The 19,259-nt window shown below is 38.8% G+C and overlaps 79 pseudogenes; all 79 read left to right on the top strand.

Annotated features, from left to right (window-relative positions):
* Positions 1–230: 230 nt before the first annotated feature.
* LOC149591726 (5S ribosomal RNA) lies at positions 231–349 on the top strand (annotated as a pseudogene).
* Positions 350–486: 137 nt separating this feature from the next.
* LOC149591725 (5S ribosomal RNA) lies at positions 487–605 on the top strand (annotated as a pseudogene).
* A 136-nt stretch (positions 606–741) lies between these two features.
* On the top strand, positions 742–844 carry LOC149591724 (5S ribosomal RNA; annotated as a pseudogene).
* A 122-nt stretch (positions 845–966) lies between these two features.
* On the top strand, positions 967–1,085 carry LOC149591723 (5S ribosomal RNA; annotated as a pseudogene).
* Positions 1,086–1,222: 137 nt separating this feature from the next.
* On the top strand, positions 1,223–1,325 carry LOC149591722 (5S ribosomal RNA; annotated as a pseudogene).
* A 120-nt stretch (positions 1,326–1,445) lies between these two features.
* Positions 1,446–1,564, top strand: LOC149591721 (5S ribosomal RNA; annotated as a pseudogene).
* A 135-nt stretch (positions 1,565–1,699) lies between these two features.
* Positions 1,700–1,802, top strand: LOC149591720 (5S ribosomal RNA; annotated as a pseudogene).
* Positions 1,803–1,938: 136 nt separating this feature from the next.
* LOC149591719 (5S ribosomal RNA) lies at positions 1,939–2,041 on the top strand (annotated as a pseudogene).
* Positions 2,042–2,177: 136 nt separating this feature from the next.
* LOC149591718 (5S ribosomal RNA) lies at positions 2,178–2,296 on the top strand (annotated as a pseudogene).
* A 136-nt stretch (positions 2,297–2,432) lies between these two features.
* On the top strand, positions 2,433–2,535 carry LOC149591717 (5S ribosomal RNA; annotated as a pseudogene).
* A 122-nt stretch (positions 2,536–2,657) lies between these two features.
* On the top strand, positions 2,658–2,776 carry LOC149591716 (5S ribosomal RNA; annotated as a pseudogene).
* Positions 2,777–2,911: 135 nt separating this feature from the next.
* LOC149591715 (5S ribosomal RNA) lies at positions 2,912–3,014 on the top strand (annotated as a pseudogene).
* A 135-nt stretch (positions 3,015–3,149) lies between these two features.
* On the top strand, positions 3,150–3,268 carry LOC149591714 (5S ribosomal RNA; annotated as a pseudogene).
* Positions 3,269–3,404: 136 nt separating this feature from the next.
* On the top strand, positions 3,405–3,507 carry LOC149591713 (5S ribosomal RNA; annotated as a pseudogene).
* A 119-nt stretch (positions 3,508–3,626) lies between these two features.
* On the top strand, positions 3,627–3,745 carry LOC149591712 (5S ribosomal RNA; annotated as a pseudogene).
* Positions 3,746–3,881: 136 nt separating this feature from the next.
* Positions 3,882–3,984, top strand: LOC149591711 (5S ribosomal RNA; annotated as a pseudogene).
* A 122-nt stretch (positions 3,985–4,106) lies between these two features.
* Positions 4,107–4,225, top strand: LOC149591710 (5S ribosomal RNA; annotated as a pseudogene).
* A 137-nt stretch (positions 4,226–4,362) lies between these two features.
* LOC149591709 (5S ribosomal RNA) lies at positions 4,363–4,465 on the top strand (annotated as a pseudogene).
* A 120-nt stretch (positions 4,466–4,585) lies between these two features.
* On the top strand, positions 4,586–4,704 carry LOC149591708 (5S ribosomal RNA; annotated as a pseudogene).
* Positions 4,705–4,839: 135 nt separating this feature from the next.
* LOC149591707 (5S ribosomal RNA) lies at positions 4,840–4,942 on the top strand (annotated as a pseudogene).
* A 136-nt stretch (positions 4,943–5,078) lies between these two features.
* Positions 5,079–5,181, top strand: LOC149591706 (5S ribosomal RNA; annotated as a pseudogene).
* Positions 5,182–5,301: 120 nt separating this feature from the next.
* LOC149591705 (5S ribosomal RNA) lies at positions 5,302–5,420 on the top strand (annotated as a pseudogene).
* A 135-nt stretch (positions 5,421–5,555) lies between these two features.
* Positions 5,556–5,658, top strand: LOC149591704 (5S ribosomal RNA; annotated as a pseudogene).
* A 136-nt stretch (positions 5,659–5,794) lies between these two features.
* On the top strand, positions 5,795–5,897 carry LOC149591703 (5S ribosomal RNA; annotated as a pseudogene).
* Positions 5,898–6,032: 135 nt separating this feature from the next.
* LOC149591702 (5S ribosomal RNA) lies at positions 6,033–6,151 on the top strand (annotated as a pseudogene).
* A 136-nt stretch (positions 6,152–6,287) lies between these two features.
* On the top strand, positions 6,288–6,390 carry LOC149591701 (5S ribosomal RNA; annotated as a pseudogene).
* Positions 6,391–6,512: 122 nt separating this feature from the next.
* LOC149591700 (5S ribosomal RNA) lies at positions 6,513–6,631 on the top strand (annotated as a pseudogene).
* Positions 6,632–6,768: 137 nt separating this feature from the next.
* LOC149591699 (5S ribosomal RNA) lies at positions 6,769–6,871 on the top strand (annotated as a pseudogene).
* Positions 6,872–6,991: 120 nt separating this feature from the next.
* Positions 6,992–7,110, top strand: LOC149591698 (5S ribosomal RNA; annotated as a pseudogene).
* A 135-nt stretch (positions 7,111–7,245) lies between these two features.
* Positions 7,246–7,348, top strand: LOC149591697 (5S ribosomal RNA; annotated as a pseudogene).
* Positions 7,349–7,484: 136 nt separating this feature from the next.
* Positions 7,485–7,603, top strand: LOC149591696 (5S ribosomal RNA; annotated as a pseudogene).
* A 135-nt stretch (positions 7,604–7,738) lies between these two features.
* On the top strand, positions 7,739–7,841 carry LOC149591695 (5S ribosomal RNA; annotated as a pseudogene).
* Positions 7,842–7,963: 122 nt separating this feature from the next.
* LOC149591694 (5S ribosomal RNA) lies at positions 7,964–8,082 on the top strand (annotated as a pseudogene).
* A 135-nt stretch (positions 8,083–8,217) lies between these two features.
* Positions 8,218–8,320, top strand: LOC149591693 (5S ribosomal RNA; annotated as a pseudogene).
* A 136-nt stretch (positions 8,321–8,456) lies between these two features.
* On the top strand, positions 8,457–8,559 carry LOC149591692 (5S ribosomal RNA; annotated as a pseudogene).
* Positions 8,560–8,694: 135 nt separating this feature from the next.
* Positions 8,695–8,813, top strand: LOC149591691 (5S ribosomal RNA; annotated as a pseudogene).
* A 136-nt stretch (positions 8,814–8,949) lies between these two features.
* Positions 8,950–9,052, top strand: LOC149591690 (5S ribosomal RNA; annotated as a pseudogene).
* Positions 9,053–9,171: 119 nt separating this feature from the next.
* LOC149591689 (5S ribosomal RNA) lies at positions 9,172–9,290 on the top strand (annotated as a pseudogene).
* Positions 9,291–9,426: 136 nt separating this feature from the next.
* Positions 9,427–9,529, top strand: LOC149591688 (5S ribosomal RNA; annotated as a pseudogene).
* Positions 9,530–9,651: 122 nt separating this feature from the next.
* On the top strand, positions 9,652–9,770 carry LOC149591687 (5S ribosomal RNA; annotated as a pseudogene).
* A 137-nt stretch (positions 9,771–9,907) lies between these two features.
* Positions 9,908–10,010, top strand: LOC149591686 (5S ribosomal RNA; annotated as a pseudogene).
* A 122-nt stretch (positions 10,011–10,132) lies between these two features.
* Positions 10,133–10,251, top strand: LOC149591685 (5S ribosomal RNA; annotated as a pseudogene).
* A 135-nt stretch (positions 10,252–10,386) lies between these two features.
* Positions 10,387–10,489, top strand: LOC149591684 (5S ribosomal RNA; annotated as a pseudogene).
* Positions 10,490–10,609: 120 nt separating this feature from the next.
* LOC149591683 (5S ribosomal RNA) lies at positions 10,610–10,728 on the top strand (annotated as a pseudogene).
* A 136-nt stretch (positions 10,729–10,864) lies between these two features.
* Positions 10,865–10,967, top strand: LOC149591682 (5S ribosomal RNA; annotated as a pseudogene).
* Positions 10,968–11,086: 119 nt separating this feature from the next.
* On the top strand, positions 11,087–11,189 carry LOC149591681 (5S ribosomal RNA; annotated as a pseudogene).
* A 118-nt stretch (positions 11,190–11,307) lies between these two features.
* Positions 11,308–11,410, top strand: LOC149591680 (5S ribosomal RNA; annotated as a pseudogene).
* A 119-nt stretch (positions 11,411–11,529) lies between these two features.
* On the top strand, positions 11,530–11,648 carry LOC149591679 (5S ribosomal RNA; annotated as a pseudogene).
* Positions 11,649–11,784: 136 nt separating this feature from the next.
* On the top strand, positions 11,785–11,887 carry LOC149591678 (5S ribosomal RNA; annotated as a pseudogene).
* Positions 11,888–12,009: 122 nt separating this feature from the next.
* On the top strand, positions 12,010–12,128 carry LOC149591677 (5S ribosomal RNA; annotated as a pseudogene).
* A 137-nt stretch (positions 12,129–12,265) lies between these two features.
* LOC149591676 (5S ribosomal RNA) lies at positions 12,266–12,368 on the top strand (annotated as a pseudogene).
* A 120-nt stretch (positions 12,369–12,488) lies between these two features.
* Positions 12,489–12,607, top strand: LOC149591675 (5S ribosomal RNA; annotated as a pseudogene).
* Positions 12,608–12,743: 136 nt separating this feature from the next.
* Positions 12,744–12,846, top strand: LOC149591674 (5S ribosomal RNA; annotated as a pseudogene).
* A 136-nt stretch (positions 12,847–12,982) lies between these two features.
* LOC149591673 (5S ribosomal RNA) lies at positions 12,983–13,101 on the top strand (annotated as a pseudogene).
* A 138-nt stretch (positions 13,102–13,239) lies between these two features.
* On the top strand, positions 13,240–13,342 carry LOC149591672 (5S ribosomal RNA; annotated as a pseudogene).
* Positions 13,343–13,479: 137 nt separating this feature from the next.
* Positions 13,480–13,582, top strand: LOC149591671 (5S ribosomal RNA; annotated as a pseudogene).
* A 122-nt stretch (positions 13,583–13,704) lies between these two features.
* Positions 13,705–13,823, top strand: LOC149591670 (5S ribosomal RNA; annotated as a pseudogene).
* Positions 13,824–13,958: 135 nt separating this feature from the next.
* Positions 13,959–14,061, top strand: LOC149591669 (5S ribosomal RNA; annotated as a pseudogene).
* Positions 14,062–14,181: 120 nt separating this feature from the next.
* Positions 14,182–14,300, top strand: LOC149591668 (5S ribosomal RNA; annotated as a pseudogene).
* Positions 14,301–14,435: 135 nt separating this feature from the next.
* On the top strand, positions 14,436–14,538 carry LOC149591667 (5S ribosomal RNA; annotated as a pseudogene).
* Positions 14,539–14,674: 136 nt separating this feature from the next.
* On the top strand, positions 14,675–14,793 carry LOC149591666 (5S ribosomal RNA; annotated as a pseudogene).
* Positions 14,794–14,931: 138 nt separating this feature from the next.
* Positions 14,932–15,034, top strand: LOC149591665 (5S ribosomal RNA; annotated as a pseudogene).
* Positions 15,035–15,171: 137 nt separating this feature from the next.
* LOC149591664 (5S ribosomal RNA) lies at positions 15,172–15,274 on the top strand (annotated as a pseudogene).
* A 136-nt stretch (positions 15,275–15,410) lies between these two features.
* Positions 15,411–15,513, top strand: LOC149591663 (5S ribosomal RNA; annotated as a pseudogene).
* Positions 15,514–15,650: 137 nt separating this feature from the next.
* On the top strand, positions 15,651–15,753 carry LOC149591662 (5S ribosomal RNA; annotated as a pseudogene).
* Positions 15,754–15,875: 122 nt separating this feature from the next.
* Positions 15,876–15,994, top strand: LOC149591661 (5S ribosomal RNA; annotated as a pseudogene).
* A 135-nt stretch (positions 15,995–16,129) lies between these two features.
* On the top strand, positions 16,130–16,248 carry LOC149591660 (5S ribosomal RNA; annotated as a pseudogene).
* A 139-nt stretch (positions 16,249–16,387) lies between these two features.
* On the top strand, positions 16,388–16,490 carry LOC149591659 (5S ribosomal RNA; annotated as a pseudogene).
* A 137-nt stretch (positions 16,491–16,627) lies between these two features.
* LOC149591658 (5S ribosomal RNA) lies at positions 16,628–16,730 on the top strand (annotated as a pseudogene).
* Positions 16,731–16,852: 122 nt separating this feature from the next.
* Positions 16,853–16,971, top strand: LOC149591657 (5S ribosomal RNA; annotated as a pseudogene).
* A 135-nt stretch (positions 16,972–17,106) lies between these two features.
* On the top strand, positions 17,107–17,209 carry LOC149591656 (5S ribosomal RNA; annotated as a pseudogene).
* A 120-nt stretch (positions 17,210–17,329) lies between these two features.
* Positions 17,330–17,448, top strand: LOC149591655 (5S ribosomal RNA; annotated as a pseudogene).
* Positions 17,449–17,583: 135 nt separating this feature from the next.
* On the top strand, positions 17,584–17,686 carry LOC149591654 (5S ribosomal RNA; annotated as a pseudogene).
* A 136-nt stretch (positions 17,687–17,822) lies between these two features.
* LOC149591653 (5S ribosomal RNA) lies at positions 17,823–17,941 on the top strand (annotated as a pseudogene).
* A 138-nt stretch (positions 17,942–18,079) lies between these two features.
* Positions 18,080–18,182, top strand: LOC149591652 (5S ribosomal RNA; annotated as a pseudogene).
* A 137-nt stretch (positions 18,183–18,319) lies between these two features.
* On the top strand, positions 18,320–18,422 carry LOC149591651 (5S ribosomal RNA; annotated as a pseudogene).
* Positions 18,423–18,558: 136 nt separating this feature from the next.
* Positions 18,559–18,661, top strand: LOC149591650 (5S ribosomal RNA; annotated as a pseudogene).
* A 137-nt stretch (positions 18,662–18,798) lies between these two features.
* LOC149591649 (5S ribosomal RNA) lies at positions 18,799–18,901 on the top strand (annotated as a pseudogene).
* Positions 18,902–19,023: 122 nt separating this feature from the next.
* On the top strand, positions 19,024–19,142 carry LOC149591648 (5S ribosomal RNA; annotated as a pseudogene).
* Positions 19,143–19,259: the final 117 nt, after the last annotated feature.

Below are 19,259 nucleotides of genomic sequence, written 5' to 3'. Positions count from 1 at the left end.
AAACGTCGATTTTGAAAATGTTATTAAAAATCGAGGTACACTTTTATTTATTGATCAATCGAGATGAAATCACTTTTAATGAGTATTTTATATGTATTTCGGTCAAAATTTGTCCAGAAAAAAATGCATTCAAAATTGTACCGAAAAAATCGCACGCTTTTTTTCTTCAAGACACAAAATCCGTGACAAGATGAAGGTTAATTTAATTCCAATTATTAACTAGCACTGTCGGCAACGGCCATATCACGCTGAAAACACCGGTTCTCGTCCGATCACCGATGTTAAGCAGCGTCGAGCGCAGTCAGTACTTGGGAGGTAGACCACTTAGGAACAAGGCGTGCCGTTGGCTTTTTCACTTTTTTTTCCTCTTTTAAATTCCACCAGATATGAAAAAAGCAAACATATCTTCTTTTTGTTATTGTTTTAAAAAGATGAAGGTTAATTTGTCTCACTTAATTTAAATTCGAATTATTAACTAGCACTCTCGGCAACGGCCATATCACGCTGAAAACACCGGTTCTCGTCCGATCACCGAAGTTAAGCAGCGTCGAGCGCAGTCAGTACTTGGGAGGGAGACCACTTAGGAACAGTGCGTCCCGTTGGCTTTTTCACCTTTTTTCCTCTTTTAAATTCCAATAGATATGAAAAACGCAAACATATTTTCTTTTTTTTATTGTTTTAAAAAGATGAAGGTTAATTTGTCTCACTTAATTTAAATTCGAATTATTAACTAACGCTCTCGGCAACGGCCATATCACGCTGAAAACACCGGTTCTCGTCCGATCACCGAAGTTAAGCAGCGTCGAGCGCAGTCAGTACTTTTGAACACTGCGTGCCGTTGGCTTTTCCCTTTTTGTTTCCTCTTTTAAATTCCACCAGATATGAAAAAAGCAAACATATCTTCTTTTTGTAGTTGTTTTATAAGGATGAAGGTTAATTAAATTCAAATTATTAACTAGCACTGTCGGCAACGGCCATATCACGCTGAATACACCGGTTCTCGTCCGATCACGGAAGTTAAGCAAGGTCGAGCGCAGTCAGTACTTGGGAGAGAGACCACTTAGGAACAAGGCGTGTCGTTGGCTTTTTCACTTTTTTTTCCTCTTTTAAATTCCACCAGATATGAAAAAAGCAAACATATCTTCTTTTTGATATTGTTTTATAAAGATGAAGGTTAATTTGTCTCACTTAATTTAAATTCGAAATATTAACTAGCACTCTCGGCAACGGCCATATCACGCTGAAAACACCGGTTCTCGTCCGATCACCGAAGTTAAGCAGCGTCGAGCGCAGTCAGTACTTGGGAACACTGCTTGCCGTTGGCTTTTTCCTTTTTGTTTCCTCTTTTAAATTCCACCAGATATGAAAAAAGCAAACATATCTTTTTTGTTATTGTTTTATGAAGATGAAGGTTAATTAGATTCAAATTATTAACTAGCACTCTCGGCAACAGCCATATCACGCTGAATACACCGGTTCTCGTCCGATAACCGAAGTTAAGCAGCGTCGAGCGCAGTCAGTACTTGGGAGGGAGACCACTTAGGAACACAGCGTACCGTTAGCTTTCTCAATTTTTTCCTCTTTTAAATTCCAATAGATATGAAAAAAGCAAACATATTTTCTTTTTGTTATTGTTTTAAATAGATGAAGGTTAATTTGTCTCACTTAATTTAAATTCGAATTATTAACTAGCACTCTCGGCAACGGCCATATCACGCTGAAAACACCGGTTCTCGTCCGATCACCGAAGTTAAGCAGCGTCGAGCGCAGTCAGTACATGGGAACACTGCGTGCCGTTGGCTTTTTCCTTTTTGTTTCCTCTTATAAATTCCACCAGATATGAAAAAAGCAAACATACTTCATTTTGTTATTGTTTTATAAAGATGAAGGTTAATTTGTCTCACTTACTTTAAATTCGAATTATTAACTAGCACTCTCGGCAACGGCCATATCACGCTGAAAACACCGGTTCTCGTCCGATCACCGAAGTTAAGCAGCGTCGAGCGCAGTCAGTACTTGGGAACACTGCGTGCCGTTGGCTTTTTCCTTTCTGTTTCCTCTTTTAAATTCCACCAGATATGAAAAAAGCAAACATACTTCATTTTGTTATTCTTTTATAAAGATGAAGGTTAATTTGTCTCACTTACTTTAAATTCGAATTATTAACTAACACTCTCGGCAACGGCCATATCACGCTGAAAACACCGGTTCTCGTCTGATCACCGAAGTTAATCAGCGTCGAGCGCAGTCAGTACTTGGGAGGGAGGCCACTTAGGAACACTGCTTGCCGTTAGCTTTTTCACTTTTTTTTGTCTTTTAAATTCCAATAGATATGAAAAAAGCAAACATATTTTCTTTTTGTTATTGTTTTAAAAAGATGAAGGTTAATTTGTCTCACTTAATTTAAATTCGAATTATTAACTAGCACTCTCGGCAACGGCCATATCACGCTGAAAACACCGGTTCTCGTCCGATCACCGACGTTAAGCAGCGTCGAGCGCAGTCAGTACTTTTGAACACTGCGTGTCGTTGGCTTTTCCCTTTTTGTTTCCTCTTTTAAATTCCACCAGATATGAAAAAAGCAACCATATCTTCTTTTTGTAGTTGTTTTATAAGGATGAAGGTTAATTAAATTCAAATTATTAACTAGCACTGTCGGCAACGGCCATATCACGCTGAATACACCGGTTCTCGTCCGATAACCGAAGTTAAGCAGCGTCGAGCGCAGTCAGTACTTGGGAGGGAGACCACTTAGGAACACAGCGTACCGTTAGCTTTCTCAATTTTTTCCTCTTTTAAATTCCAATAGATATGAAAAAAGCAAACATATTTTCTTTTTGTTATTGTTTTATAAAGATGAAGGTTAATTTGTCTCACTTACTTTAAATTCGAATTATTAACTAGCACTCTCGGCAACGGCCATATCACGCTGAAAACACCGGTTCTCGTCCGATCACCGAAGTTAAGCAACGTCGATCGCAGTCAGTACTTGGGAACACTGCGTGCCGTTGGCTTTTTCCTTTTTGTTTCCTCTTTTAAATTCCACCAGATATGAAAAAAGCAAACATACTTCATTTTGTTATTGTTTTATAAAGATGAAGGTTAATTTGTCTCACTTACTTTAAATTCGAATTATTAACTAACACTCTGGCAACGGCCATATCACGCTGAAAACACCGGTTCTCGTCTGATCACCGAAGTTAATCAGCGTCGAGCGCAGTCAGTACTTGGGAGGGGGGCCACTTAGGAACACTGCTTGCCGTTAGCTTTTTCACTTTTTTTTGTCTTTTAAATTCCAATAGATATGAAAAAAGCAAACATATTTTCTTTTTGTTATTGTTTTAAAAAGATGAAGGTTAATTTGTCTCACTTAATTTAAATTCGAATTATTAACTAGCACTCTCGGCAACGGCCATATCACGCTGAAAACACCGGTTCTCGTCCGATCACCGAAGTTAAGCAGCGTCGAGCGCAGTCAGTACTTTTGAACACTGCGTGCCGTTGGCTTTTTTTTTGTTTCCTCTTTTAATTTCCACCAGATATGAAAAAAGCAAACATATCTTCTTTTTGTTATTGTTTTATAAAGATGAAGGTTAATTAAATTCAAATTATTAACTAGCACTGTCGGCAACGGCCATATCACGCTGAATACACCGGTTCTCGTCCGCTCACCGAAGTTAAGCAGCGTCGAGCGCAGTCAGTACTTGGGAGGGAGACCACTTAGGAACAGTGCGTCCCGTTGGCTTTTTCACCTTTTTTCCTCTTTTAAATTCCAATAGATATGAAAAACGCAAACATATTTTCTTTTTTTTATTGTTTTAAAAAGATGAAGGTTAATTTGTCTCACTTAATTTAAATTCGAATTATTAACTAACGCTCTCGGCAACGGCCATATCACGCTGAAAACACCGGTTCTCGTCCGATCACCGAAGTTAAGCAGCGTCGAGCGCAGTCAGTACTTTTGAACACTGCGTGCCGTTGGCTTTTCCCTTTTTGTTTCCTCTTTTAAATTCCACCAGATATGAAAAAAGCAAACATATCTTCTTTTTGTAGTTGTTTTATAAGGATGAAGGTTAATTAAATTCAAATTATTAACTAGCACTGTCGGCAACGGCCATATCACGCTGAATACACCGGTTCTCGTCCGATCACGGAAGTTAAGCAAGGTCGAGCGCAGTCAGTACTTGGGAGGGAGACCACTTAGGAACAAGGCGTGTCGTTGGCTTTTTCACTTTTTTTTCCTCTTTTAAATTCCACAAGATATGAAAAAAGCAAACATATCTTCTTTTTGATATTGTTTTATAAAGATGAAGGTTAATTTGTCTCACTTAATTTAAATTCGAAATATTAACTAGCACTCTCGGCAACGGCCATATCACGCTGAAAACACCGGTTCTCGTCCGATCACCGAAGTTAAGCAGCGTCGAGCGCAGTCAGTACTTGGGAACACTGCGTGCCGTTGGCTTTTTCCTTTTTGTTTCCTCTTTTAAATTCCACCAGATATGAAAAAAGCAAACATATCTTTTTTGTTATTGTTTTATGAAGATGAAGGTTAATTAGATTCAAATTATTAACTAGCACTCTCGGCAACAGCCATATCACGCTGACTACACCGGTTCTCGTCCGATAACCGAAGTTAAGCAGCGTCGAGCGCAGTCAGTACTTGGGAGGGAGACCACTTAGGAACACAGCGTACCGTTAGCTTTCTCAATTTTTTCCTCTTTTAAATTCCAATAGATATGAAAAAAGCAAACATATTTTCTTTTTGTTATTGTTTTAAATAGATGAAGGTTAATTTGTCTCACTTAATTTAAATTCGAATTATTAACTAGCACTCTCGGCAACGGCCATATCACGCTGAAAACACCGGTTCTCGTCCGATCACCGAAGTTAAGCAGCGTCGAGCGCAGTCAGTACATGGGAACACTGCGTGCCGTTGGCTTTTTCCTTTTTGTTTCCTCTTATAAATTCCACCAGATATGAAAAAAGCAAACATACTTCATTTTGTTATTGTTTTATAAAGATGAAGGTTAATTTGTCTCACTTACTTTAAATTCGAATTATTAACTAGCACTCTCGGCAACGGCCATATCACGCTGAAAACACCGGTTCTCGTCCGATCACCGAAGTTAAGCAGCGTCGAGCGCAGTCAGTACTTGGGAACACTGCGTGCCGTTGGCTTTTTCCTTTTTGTTTCCTCTTTTAAATTCCACCAGATATGAAAAAAGCAAACATATCTTTTTTGTTATTGTTTTATGAAGATGAAGGTTAATTAGATTCAAATTATTAACTAGCACTCTCGGCAACAGCCATATCACGCTGACTACACCGGTTCTCGTCCGATAACCGAAGTTAAGCAGCGTCGAGCGCAGTCAGTACTTGGGAGGGAGACCACTTAGGAACACAGCGTACCGTTAGCTTTCTCAATTTTTTCCTCTTTTAAATTCCAATAGATATGAAAAAAGCAAACATATTTTCTTTTTGTTATTGTTTTAAATAGATGAAGGTTAATTTGTCTCACTTAATTTAAATTCGAATTATTAACTAGCACTCTCGGCAACGGCCATATCACGCTGAAAACACCGGTTCTCGTCCGATCACCGAAGTTAAGCAGCGTCGAGCGCAGTCAGTACTTGGGAACACTGCGTGCCGTTGGCTTTTTCCTTTTTGTTTCCTCTTTTAAATTCCACCAGATATGAAAAAAGCAAACATACTTCATTTTGTTATTGTTTTATAAAGATGAAGGTTAATTTGTCTCACTTAATTTAAATTCAAATTATTAACTAGCACTCTCGGCAACGTCCATATCACGCTGAAAACACCGGTTCTCGTCCGATCACCGAAGTTAAGCAGCGTCGAGCGCAGTCAGTACTTGGGAACACTGCGTGCCGTTGGCTTTTTCCTTTTTGTTTCCTCTTTTAAATTCCACCAGATATGAAAAAAGCAAACATACTTCATTTTGTTATTCTTTTATAAAGATGAAGGTTAATTTGTCTCACTTACTTTAAATTCGAATTATTAACTAACTCTCTGGCAACGGCCATATCACGCTGAAAACACCGGTTCTCGTCTGATCACCGAAGATAATCAGCGTCGAGCGCAGTCAGTACTTGGGAGGGAGGCCACTTAGGAACACTGCTTGCCGTTAGCTTTTTCACTTTTTTTTGTCTTTTAAATTCCAATAGATATGAAAAAAGTAAACATATTTTCTTTTTGTTATTGTTTTAAAAAGATGAAGGTTAATTTGTCTCACTTAATTTAAATTCGAATTATTAACTAGCACTCTCGGCAACGGCCATATCACGCTGAAAACACCGGTTCTCGTCCGATCACCGAAGTTAAGCAGCGTCGAGCGCAGTCAGTACTTTTGAACACTGCGTGCCGTTGGCTTTTCCCTTTTTGTTTCCTCTTTTAAATTCCACCAGATATGAAAAAAGCAAACATATCTTCTTTTTGTAGTTGTTTTATAAGGATGAAGGTTAATTAAATTCAAATTATTAACTAGCACTGTCGGCAACGGCCATATCACGCTGAATACACCGGTTCTCGTCCGATCACGGAAGTTAAGCAAGGTCGAGCGCAGTCAGTACTTGGGAGGGAGACCACTTAGGAACAAGGCGTGTCGTTGGCTTTTTCACTTTTTTTTCCTCTTTTAAATTCCACCAGATATGAAAAAAGCAAACATATCTTCTTTTTGATATTGTTTTATAAAGATGAAGGTTAATTTGTCTCACTTAATTTAAATTCGAAATAGTAACTAGCACTCTCGGCAACGGCCATATCACGCTGAAAACACCGGTTCTCGTCCGATCACCGAAGTTAAGCAGCGTCGAGCGCAGTCAGTACTTGGGAGCACTGCGTGCCGTTGGCTTTTTCCTTTTTGTTTCCTCTTTTAAATTCCACCAGATATGAAAAAAGCAAACATATCTTTTTTGTTATTGTTTTATGAAGATGAAGTTTAATTAGATTCAAATTATTAACTAGCACTCTCGGCAACAGCCATATCACGCTGACTACACCGGTTCTCGTCCGATAACCGAAGTTAAGCAGCGTCGAGCGCAGTCAGTACTTGGGAGGGAGACCACTTAGGAACACAGCGTACCGTTAGCTTTCTCAATTTTTTCCTCTTTTAAATTCCAATAGATATGAAAAAAGCAAACATATTTTCTTTTTGTTATTGTTTTAAATAGATGAAGGTTAATTTGTCTCACTTAATTTAAATTCGAATTATTAACTAGCACTCTCGGCAACGGCCATATCACGCTGAAAACACCGGTTCTCGTCCGATCACCGAAGTTAAGCAGCGTCGAGCGCAGTCAGTACATGGGAACACTGCGTGCCGTTGGCTTTTTCCTTTTTGTTTCCTCTTATAAATTCCACCAGATATGAAAAAAGCAAACATACTTCATTTTGTTATTCTTTTATAAAGATGAAGGTTAATTTGTCTCACTTACTTTAAATTCGAATTATTAACTAACACTCTCGGCAACGGCCATATCACGCTGAAAACACCGGTTCTCGTCTGATCACCGAAGATAATCAGCGTCGAGCGCAGTCAGTACTTGGGAGGGAGGCCACTTAGGAACACTGCTTGCCGTTAGCTTTTTCACTTTTTTTGTCTTTTAAATTCCAATAGATATGAAAAAAGCACTCATATTTTCTTTTTGTTATTGTTTTAAAAAGATGAAGGTTAATTTGTCTCACTTAATTTAAATTCGAATTATTAACTAGCACTCTCGGCAACGGCCATATCACGCTGAAAACACCGGTTCTCGTCCGATCACCGAAGTTAAGCAGCGTCGAGCGCAGTCAGTACTTTTGAACACTGCGTGCCGTTGGCTTTTCCCTTTTTGTTTCCTCTTTTAAATTCCACCAGATATGAAAAAAGCAACCATATCTTCTTTTTGTAGTTGTTTTATAAGGATGAAGGTTAATTAAATTCAAATTATTAACTAGCACTGTCGGCAACGGCCATATCACGCTGAATACACCGGTTCTCGTCCGATAACCGAAGTTAAGCAGCGTCGAGCGCAGTCAGTACTTGGGAGGGAGACCACTTAGGAACACAGCGTACCGTTACCTTTCTCAATTTTTTCCTCTTTTAAATTCCAATAGATATGAAAAAAGCAAACATATTTTCTTTTTGTTCTTGTTTTAAATAGATGAAGGTTAATTTGTCTCACTTAATTTAAATTCGAATTATTAACTAGCACTCTCGGCAACGGCCATATCACGCTGAAAACACCGGTTCTCGTCCGATCACCGAAGTTAAGCAGCGTCGAGCGCAGTCAGTACTTGGGAACACTGCGTGCCGTTGGCTTTTTCCTTTTTGTTTCCTCTTTTAAATTCCACCAGATATGAAAAAAGCAAACATACTTCATTTTGTTATTGTTTTATAAAGATGAAGGTTAATTTGTCTCACTTAATTTAAATTCGAATTATTAACTAGCACTCTCGGCAACGTCCATATCACGCTGAAAACTCCGGTTCTCGTCCGATCACCGAAGTTAAGCAGCGTCGAGCGCAGTCAGTACTTGGGAACACTGCGTGCCGTTGGCTTTTTCCTTTTTGTTTCCTCTTTTAAATTCCACCAGATATGAAAAAAGCAAACATACTTCATTTTGTTATTCTTTTATAAAGATGAAGGTTAATTTGTCTCACTTACTTTAAATTCGAATTATTAACTAACACTCTGGCAACGGCCATATCACGCTGAAAACACCGGTTCTCGTCTGATCACCGAAGTTAATCAGCGTCGAGCGCAGTCAGTACTTGGGAGGGAGGCCACTTAGGAACACTGCTTGCCGTTAGCTTTTTCACTTTTTTTTGTCTTTTAAATTCCAATAGATATGAAAAAAGTAAACATATTTTCTTTTTGTTATTGTTTTAAAAAGATGAAGGTTAATTTGTCTCACTTAATTTAAATTCGAATTATTAACTAGCACTCTCGGCAACGGCCATATCACGCTGAAAACACCGGTTCTCGTCCGATCACCGAAGTTAAGCAGCGTCGAGCGCAGTCAGTACTTTTGAACACTGCGTGCCGTTGGCTTTTTTTTTGTTTCCTCTTATAATTTCCACCAGATATGAAAAAAGCAAACATATCTTCTTTTTGTTATTGTTTTATAAAGATGAAGGTTAATTAAATTCAAATTATTAACTAGCACTGTCGGCAACGGCCATATCACGCTGAATACACCGGTTCTCGTCCGATCACCGAAGTTAAGCAGCGTCGAGCGCAGTCAGTACTTGGGAGGGAGACCACTTAGGAACAGTGCGTCCCGTTGGCTTTTTCACCTTTTTTCCTCTTTTAAATTCCAATAGATATGAAAAACGCAAACATATATTCTTTTTTTTATTGTTTTAAAAAGATGAAGGTTAATTTGTCTCACTTAATTTAAATTCGAATTATTAACTAACGCTCTCGGCAACGGCCATATCACGCTGAAAACACCGGTTCTCGTCCGATCACCGAAGTTAAGCAGCGTCGAGCGCAGTCAGTACTTTTGAACACTGCGTGCCGTTGGCTTTTCCCTTTTTGTTTCCTCTTTTAAATTCCACCAGATATGAAAAAAGCAAACATTTCTTCTTTTTGTAGTTGTTTTATAAGGATGAAGGTTAATTAAATTCAAATTATTAACTAGCACTGTCGGCAACGGCCATATCACGCTGAATACACCGGTTCTCGTCCGATCACGGAAGTTAAGCAAGGTCGAGCGCAGTCAGTACTTGGGAGGGAGACCACTTAGGAACAAGGCGTGTCGTTGGCTTTTTCACTTTTTTTTACTCTTTTAAATTCCACCAGATATGAAAAAAGCAAACATATCTTCTTTTTGATATTGTTTTATAAAGATGAAGGTTAATTTGTCTCACTTAATTTAAATTCGAAATAGTAACTAGCACTCTCGGCAACGGCCATATCACGCTGAAAACACCGGTTCTCGTCCGATCACCGAAGTTAAGCAGCGTCGAGCGCAGTCAGTACTTTTGAACACTGCGTGCCGTTGGCTTTTCCCTTTTTGTTTCCTCTTTTAAATTCCACCAGATATGAAAAAAGCAACCATATCTTCTTTTTGTAGTTGTTTTATAAGGATGAAGGTTAATTAAATTCAAATTATTAACTAGCACTGTCGGCAACGGCCATATCACGCTGAATACACCGGTTCTCGTCCGATAACCGAAGTTAAGCAGCGTCGAGCGCAGTCAGTACTTGGGAGGGAGACCACTTAGGAACACAGCGTACCGTTACCTTTCTCAATTTTTTCCTCTTTTAAATTCCAATAGATATGAAAAAAGCAAACATATTTTCTTTTTGTTATTGTTTTAAATAGATGAAGGTTAATTTGTCTCACTTAATTTAAATTCGAATTATTAACTAGCACTCTCGGCAACGGCCATATCACGCTGAAAACACCGGTTCTCGTCCGTTCACCGAAGTTAAGCAGCGTCGAGCGCAGTCAGTACTTGGGAACACTGCGTGCCGTTGGCTTTTTCCTTTTTGTTTCCTCTTTTAAATTCCACCAGATATAAAAAAAGCAAACATATCTTTTTTGTTATTGTTTTATAAAGATGAAGTTTAATTAGATTCAAATTATTAACTAGCACTCTCGGCAACAGCCATATCACGCTGACTACACCGGTTCTCGTCCGATAACCGAAGTTAAGCAGCGTCGAGCGCAGTCAGTACTTGGGAGGGAGACCACTTAGGAACACTGCGTACCGTTAGCTTTCTCAATTTTTTTCCTCTTTTAAATTCCAATAGATATGAAAAAAGCAAACATATTTTCTTTTTGTTATTGTTTTAAATAGATGAAGGTTAATTTGTCTCACTTAATTTAAATTCGAATTATTAACTAGCACTCTCGGCAACGGCCATATCACGCTGAAAACACCGGTTCTCGTCCGATCACCGAAGTTAAGCAGCGTCGAGCGCAGTCAGTTCTTGGGAACACTGCGTGCCGTTGGCTTTTTCACTTTTGTTTCCTCTTAAATTCCACCAGATATGAAAAAACAAACATATCTTCTTTTTGTTATTGTTTTATAAAGATGAAGGTTAATTAAATTCAAATTATTAACTAGCACTCTCGGCAACGGCCATATCACGCTGAAAACACCGGTTCTCGTCCGATCACCGAAGTTAAGCAGCGTGGAGCTCAGTCACTACTTGGGAACACTGCGTGCCGTTGGCTTTTTTTTGTTTCCTCTTTTAATTTCCACCAGATATGAAAAAAGCAAGCATATCTTCTTTTTGTTATTGTTTAATAAAGATGAAGGTTAATTAAATTCAAATTATTAACTAGCACTCTCGGCAACGGCCATATCACGCTGAAAACACCGGTTCTCGTCCGATCACCGAAGTTAAGCAGCGTGGAGCTCAGTCAGTACTTGGGAACACTGCGTGCCGTTGGCTTTTTTTTTGTTTCCTCTTTTAATTTCCACCAGATATGAAAAAAGCAAGCATATCTTCTTTTTGTTATTGTTTTATAAAGATGAAGGTTAATTAAATTCAAATTATTAACTAGCACTGTCGGCAACGGCCATATCACGCTGAATACACCGGTTCTCGTCCGATCACCGAAGTTAAGCAGCGTCGAGCGCAGTCAGTACTTGGGAGGGAGACCACTTAGGAACAGTGCGTCCCGTTGGCTTTTTCACCTTTTTTCCTCTTCTAAATTCCAATAGATATGAAAAACGCAAACATATTTTCTTTTTTTTATTGTTTTAAAAAGATGAAGGTTAATTTGTCTCACTTAATTTAAATTCGAATTGTTAACTAACGCTCTCGGCAATGGCCATATCACGCTGAAAACACCGGTTCTCGTCCGATCACCGAAGTTAAGCAGCGTCGAGCGCAGTCAGTACTTTTGAACACTGCGTGCCGTTGGCTTTTCCCTTTTTGTTTCCTCTTTTAAATTCCACCAGATATGAAAAAAGCAAACATATCTTCTTTTTGTAGTTGTTTTATAAGGATGAAGGTTAATTAAATTCAAATTATTAACTAGAACTGTCGGCAACGGCCATATCACGCTGAATACACCGGTTCTCGTCCGATCACGGAAGTTAAGCAAGGGCGAGCGCAGTCAGTACTTGGGAGGGAGACCACTTAGGAACAAGGCGTGTCGTTGGCTTTTTCACTTTTTTTTCCTCTTTTAAATTCCACCAGATATGAAAAAAGCAAACATATCTTCTTTTTGATATTGTTTTATAAAGATGAAGGTTAATTTGTCTCACTTAATTTAAATTCGAAATATTAACTAGCACTCTCGGCAACGGCCATATCACGCTGAAAACACCGGTTCTCGTCCGATCACCGAAGTTAAGCAGCGTCGAGCGCAGTCAGTACTTGGGAACACTGCGTGCCGTTGGCTTTTTCCTTTTTGTTTCCTCTTTTAAATTCCACCAGATATGAAAAAAGCAAACATATCTTTTTTGTTATTGTTTTATAAAGATGAAGTTTAATTAGATTCAAATTATTAACTAGCACTCTCGGCAACAGCCATATCACGCTGACTACACCGGTTCTCGTCCGATAACCGAAGTTAAGCAGCGTCGAGCGCAGTCAGTACTTGGGAGGGAGACCACTTAGGAACACTGCGTACCGTTAGCTTTCTCAATTTTTTTCCTCTTTTAAATTCCAATAGATATGAAAAAAGCAAACATATTTTCTTTTTGTTATTGTTTTAAATAGATGAAGGTTAATTTGTCTCACTTAATTTAAATTCGAATTATTAACTAGCACTCTCGGCAACGGCCATATCACGCTGAAAACACCGGTTCTCGTCCGATCACCGAAGTTAAGCAGCGTGGAGCTCAGTCAGTACTTGGGAACACTGCGTGCCGTTGGCTTTTTCCTTTTTGTTTCCTCTTATAAATTCCACCAGATATGAAAAAAGCAAACATACTTCATTTTGTTATTGTTTTATAAAGATGAAGGTTAATTTGTCTCACTTACTTTAAATTCGAATTATTAACTAGCACTCTCGGCAACGGCCATATCACGCTGAAAACACCGGTTCTCGTCCGATCACCGAAGTTAATCAGCGTCGAGCGCAGTCAGTACTTGGGAGAAAGGCCACTTAGGAACACTGCTTGCCGTTAGCTTTTTCACTTTTTTTTTTGTCTTTTAAATTCCAATAGATATGAAAAAAGCAAACATATTTTCTTTTTGTTATTGTTTTAAAAAGATGAAGGTTAATTTGTCTCACTTACTTTAAATTCGAATTATTAACTAGCACTCTCGGCAACGGCCATATCACGCTGAAAACACCGGTTCTCGTCCGATCACCGAAGTTAAGCAGCGTCGAGCGCAGTCAGTACTTGGGAACACTGCGTGCCGTTGGCTTTTTCCTTTTTGTTTCCTCTTTTAAATTCCACCAGATATGAAAAAAGCAAACATATCTTCATTTTATTACTGTTTTATAAAGATGAAGGTTAATTTGTCTCACTTACTTTAAATTCGAATTATTGACTAGCACTCTCGGCAACGGCCATATCACGCTGAAAACACCGGTTCTCGTCCGATCACCGAAGTTAAGCTGCGTCGAGCGCAGTCAGTACTTGGGAACACTGCGTGCCGTTGGCTTTTTCCTTTTTGTTTCCTCTTTTAAATTCCACCAGATATGAAAAAAGCAAACATATCATCTTTTTGTTATTGTTTTATAAAGATGAAGGTTAATTAGATTCAAATTATTAACTAGCACTCTCGGCAACAGCCATATCACGCTGACTACACCGGTTCTCGTCCGATAACCGAAGTTAAGCAGCGTCGAGCACAGTCAGTACTTGGGAGGGAGACCACTTAGGAACACAGCGTACCGTTAGCTTTCTCAATTTTTTCCTCTTTTAAATTCCACCAGATATGAAAAAAGCAAACATATCTTCTTTTTGATATTGTTTTATAAAGATGAAGGTTAATTTGTCTCACTTAATTTAAATTCGAAATATTAACTAGCACTCTCGGCAACGGCCATATCACGCTGAAAACACCGGTTCTCGTCCGATCACCGAAGTTAAGCAGCGTCGAGCGCAGAAAGTTCTTGGGAACACTGCGTGCCGTTGGCTTTTTCCTTTTTGTTTCCTCTTTTAAATTCCACCAGATATGAAAAAAGCAAACATATCTTTTTTGTTATTGTTTTATAAAGATGAAGTTTAATTAGATTCAAATTATTAACTAGCACTCTCGGCAACAGCCATATCACGCTGACTACACCGGTTCTCGTCCGATAACCGAAGTTAAGCAGCGTCGAGCGCAGTCAGTACTTGGGAGGGAGACCACTTAGGAACACAGCGTACCGTTAGCTTTCTCAATTTTTTCCTCTTTTAAATTCCAATAGATATGAAAAAAGCAAACATATTTTCTTTTTGTTATTGTTTTAAATAGATGAAGGTTAATTTGTCTCACTTAATTTAAATTCGAATTATTAACTAGCACTCTCGGCAACGGCCATATCACGCTGAAAACACCGGTTCTCGTCCGATCACCGAAGTTAAGCAGCGTCGAGCGCAGTCAGTACATGGGAACACTGCGTGCCGTTGGCTTTTTCCTTTTTGTTTCCTCTTATAAATTCCACCAGATATGAAAAAAGCAAACATACTTCATTTTGTTATTGTTTTATAAAGATGAAGGTTAATTTGTCTCACTTACTTTAAATTCGAATTATTAACTAGCACTCTCGGAAACGGCCATATCACGCTGAAAACACCGGTTCTCGTCCGATCACCGAAGTTAATCAGCGTCGAGCGCAGTCAGTACTTGGGAGAAAGGCCACTTAGGAACACTGCTTGCCGTTAGCTTTTTCACTTTTTATTTTGTCTTTTAAATTCCAATAGATATGAAAAAAGCAAACATATTTTCTTTTTGTTATTGTTTTAAAAAGATGAAGGTTAATTTGTCTCACTTACTTTAAATTCGAATTATTAACTAGCACTCTCGGCAACGGCCATATCACGCTGAAAACACCGGTTCTCGTCCGATCACCGAAGTTAAGCAGCGTCGAGCGCAGTCAGTACTTGGGAACACTGCGTGCCGTTGGCTTTTTCCTTTTTGTTTCCTCTTTTAAATTCCACCAGATATGAAAAAAGCAAACATATCTTCATTTTATTACTGTTTTATAAAGATGAAGGTTAATTTGTCTCACTTACTTTAAATTCGAATTATTGACTAGCACTCTCGGCAACGGCCATATCACGCTGAAAACACCGGTTCTCGTCCGATCACCGAAGTTAAGCTGCGTCGAGCGCAGTCAGTACTTGGGAACACTGCGTGCCGTTGGCTTTTTCCTTTTTGTTTCCTCTTATAAATTCCACCAGATATGAAAAAAGCAAACATACTTCATTTTGTTATTGTTTTAAAAAGATGAAGGTTAATTTGTCTCACTTACTTTAAATTCGAATTATTAACTAGCACTCTCGGCAACGGCCATATCACGCTGAAAACACCGGTTCTCGTCCGATCACCGAAGTTAAGCAGCGTCGAGCGCAGTCAGTACTTGGGAACACTGCGTGCCGTTGGCTTTTTCCTTTTTGTTTCCTCTTTTAAATTCCACCAGATATGAAAAAAGCAAACATATCTTCATTTTATTACTGTTTTATAAAGATGAAGGTTAATTTGTCTCACTTACTTTAAATTCGAATTATTGACTAGCACTCTCGGCAACGGCCATATCACGCTGAAAACACCGGTTCTCGTCCGATCACCGAAGTTAAGCTGCGTCGAGCGCAGTCAGTACTTGGGAACACTGCGTGCCGTTGGCTTTTTCCTTTTTGTTTCCTCTTTTAAATTCCACCAGATATGAAAAAAGCAAACATATCATCTTTTTGTTATTGTTTTATAAAGATGAAGGTTAATTAGATTCAAATTATTAACTAGCATTCTCGGCAACAGCCATATCACGCTGACTACACCGGTTCTCGTCCGATAACCGAAGTTAAGCAGCGTCGAGCACAGTCAGTACTTGGGAGGGAGACCACTTAGGAACACAGCGTACCGTTAGCTTTCTCAATTTTTTCCTCTTTTAAATTCCACCAGATATGAAAAAAGCGAACATATCTTCTTTTTGATATTGTTTTATAAAGATGAAGGTTAATTTGTCTCACTTAATTTAAATTCGAAATATTAACTTGCACTCTCGGCAACGGCCATATCACGCTGAAAACACCGGTTCTCGTCCGATCACCGAAGTTAATCAGCGTCGAGCGCAGTCAGTACTTGGGAGAAAGGCCACTTAGGAACACTGCTTGCCGTTAGCTTTTTCACTTTTTTTTTTTGTCTTTTAAATTCCAATAGATATGAAAAAAGCAAACATATTTTCTTTTTGTTATTGTTTTAAAAAGATGAAGGTTAATTTGTCTCACTTACTTTAAATTCGAATTATTAACTAGCACTCTCGGCAACGGCCATATCACGCTGAAAACACCGGTTCTCGTCCGATCACCGAAGTTAAGCAGCGTCGAGCGCAGTCAGTACTTGGGAACACTGCGTGCCGTTGGCTTTTTCCTTTTTGTTTCCTCTTTTAAATTCCACCAGATATGAAAAAAGCAAACATATCTTCATTTTATTACTGTTTTATAAAGATGAAGGTTAATTTGTCTCACTTACTTTAAATTCGAATTATTGACTAGCACTCTCGGCAACGGCCATATCACGCTGAAAACACCGGTTCTCGTCCGATCACCGAAGTTAAGCTGCGTCGAGCGCAGTCAGTACTTGGGAACACTGCGTGCCGTTGGCTTTTTCCTTTTTGTTTCCTCTTTTAAATTCCACCAGATATGAAAAAAGCAAACATATCATCTTTTTGTTATTGTTTTATAAAGATGAAGGTTAATTAGATTCAAATTATTAACTAGCACTCTCGGCAACAGCCATATCACGCTGACTACACCGGTTCTCGTCCGATAACCGAAGTTAAGCAGCGTCGAGCACAGTCAGTACTTGGGAGGGAGACCACTTAGGAACACAGCGTACCGTTAGCTTTCTCAATTTTTTCCTCTTTTAAATTCCACCAGATATGAAAAAAGCAAACATATCTTCTTTTTGATATTGTTTTATAAAGATGAAGGTTAATTTGTCTCACTTAATTTAAATTCGAAATATTAACTAGCACTCTCGGCAACGGCCATATCACGCTGAAAACACCGGTTCTCGTCCGATCACCGAAGTTAAGCAGCGTCGAGCGCAGAAAGTTCTTGGGAACACTGCGTGCCGTTGGCTTTTTCCTTTTTGTTTCCTCTTTTAAATTCCACCAGATATGAAAAAAGCAAACATATCTTTTTTGTTATTGTTTTATAAAGATGAAGTTTAATTAGATTCAAATTATTAACTAGCACTCTCGGCAACAGCCATATCACGCTGACTACACCGGTTCTCGTCCGATAACCGAAGTTAAGCAGCGTCGAGCGCAGTCAGTACTTGGGAGGGAGACCACTTAGGAACACAGCGTACCGTTAGCTTTCTCAATTTTTTCCTCTTTTAAATTCCAATAGATATGAAAAAAGCAAACATATTTTCTTTTTGTTATTGTTTTAAATAGATGAAGGTTAATTTGTCTCACTTAATTTAAATTCGAATTATTAACTAGCACTCTCGGCAACGGCCATATCACGCTGAAAACACCGGTTCTCGTCCGATCACCGAAGTTAAGCAGCGTCGAGCGCAGTCAGTACATGGGAACACTGCGTGCCGTTGGCTTTTTCCTTTTTGTTTCCTCTTATAAATTCCACCAGATATGAAAAAAGCAAACATACTTCATTTTGTTATTGTTTTATAAAGATGAAGGTTAATTTGTCTCACTTACTTTAAATTCGAATTATTAACTAGCACTCTCGGAAACGGCCATATCACGCTGAAAACACCGGTTCTCGTCCGATCACCGAAGTTAATCAGCGTCGAGCGCAGTCAGTACTTGGGAGAAAGGCCACTTAGGAACACTGCTTGCCGTTAGCTTTTTCACTTTTTATTTTGTCTTTTAAATTCCAATAGATATGAAAAAAGCAAACATATTTTCTTTTTGTTATTGTTTTAAAAAGATGAAGGTTAATTTGTCTCACTTACTTTAAATTCGAATTATTAACTAGCACTCTCGGCAACGGCCATATCACGCTGAAAACACCGGTTCTCGTCCGATCACCGAAGTTAAGCAGCGTCGAGCGCAGTCAGTACTTGGGAACACTGCGTGCCGTTGGCTTTTTCCTTTTTGTTTCCTCTTTTAAATTCCACCAGATATGAAAAAAGCAAACATATCTTCATTTTATTACTGTTTTATAAAGATGAAGGTTAATTTGTCTCACTTACTTTAAATTCGAATTATTGACTAGCACTCTCGGCAACGGCCATATCACGCTGAAAACACCGGTTCTCGTCCGATCACCGAAGTTAAGCTGCGTCGAGCGCAGTCAGTACTTGGGAACACTGCGTGCCGTTGGCTTTTTCCTTTTTGTTTCCTCTTATAAATTCCACCAGATATGAAAAAAGCAAACATACTTCATTTTGTTATTGTTTTAAAAAGATGAAGGTTAATTTGTCTCACTTACTTTAAATTCGAATTATTAACTAGCACTCTCGGCAACGGCCATATCACGCTGAAAACACCGGTTCTCGTCCGATCACCGAAGTTAAGCAGCGTCGAGCGCAGTCAGTACTTGGGAACACTGCGTGCCGTTGGCTTTTTCCTTTTTGTTTCCTCTTTTAAATTCCACCAGATATGAAAAAAGCAAACATATCTTCATTTTATTACTGTTTTATAAAGATGAAGGTTAATTTGTCTCACTTACTTTAAATTCGAATTATTGACTAGCACTCTCGGCAACGGCCATATCACGCTGAAAACACCGGTTCTCGTCCGATCACCGAAGTTAAGCTGCGTCGAGCGCAGTCAGTACTTGGGAACACTGCGTGCCGTTGGCTTTTTCCTTTTTGTTTCCTCTTTTAAATTCCACCAGATATGAAAAAAGCAAACATATCATCTTTTTGTTATTGTTTTATAAAGATGAAGGTTAATTAGATTCAAATTATTAACTAGCATTCTCGGCAACAGCCATATCACGCTGACTACACCGGTTCTCGTCCGATAACCGAAGTTAAGCAGCGTCGAGCACAGTCAGTACTTGGGAGGGAGACCACTTAGGAACACAGCGTACCGTTTGCTTTCTCAATTTTTTCCTCTTTTAAATTCCACCAGATATGAAAAAAGCGAACATATCTTCTTTTTGATATTGTTTTATAAAGATGAAGGTTAATTTGTCTCACTTAATTTAAATTCGAA

Source organism: Phalangium opilio, unplaced genomic scaffold (assembly GCF_054372755.1).
Source record: "Phalangium opilio isolate 3A_F unplaced genomic scaffold, DU_Popi_V2 ptg000505l_1, whole genome shotgun sequence".
Taxonomy (NCBI): domain Eukaryota; kingdom Metazoa; phylum Arthropoda; class Arachnida; order Opiliones; family Phalangiidae; genus Phalangium; species Phalangium opilio.
Note: the sequence above shows the minus strand (reverse complement) of the source record. Positions and strands in the feature narration are given on the sequence as shown.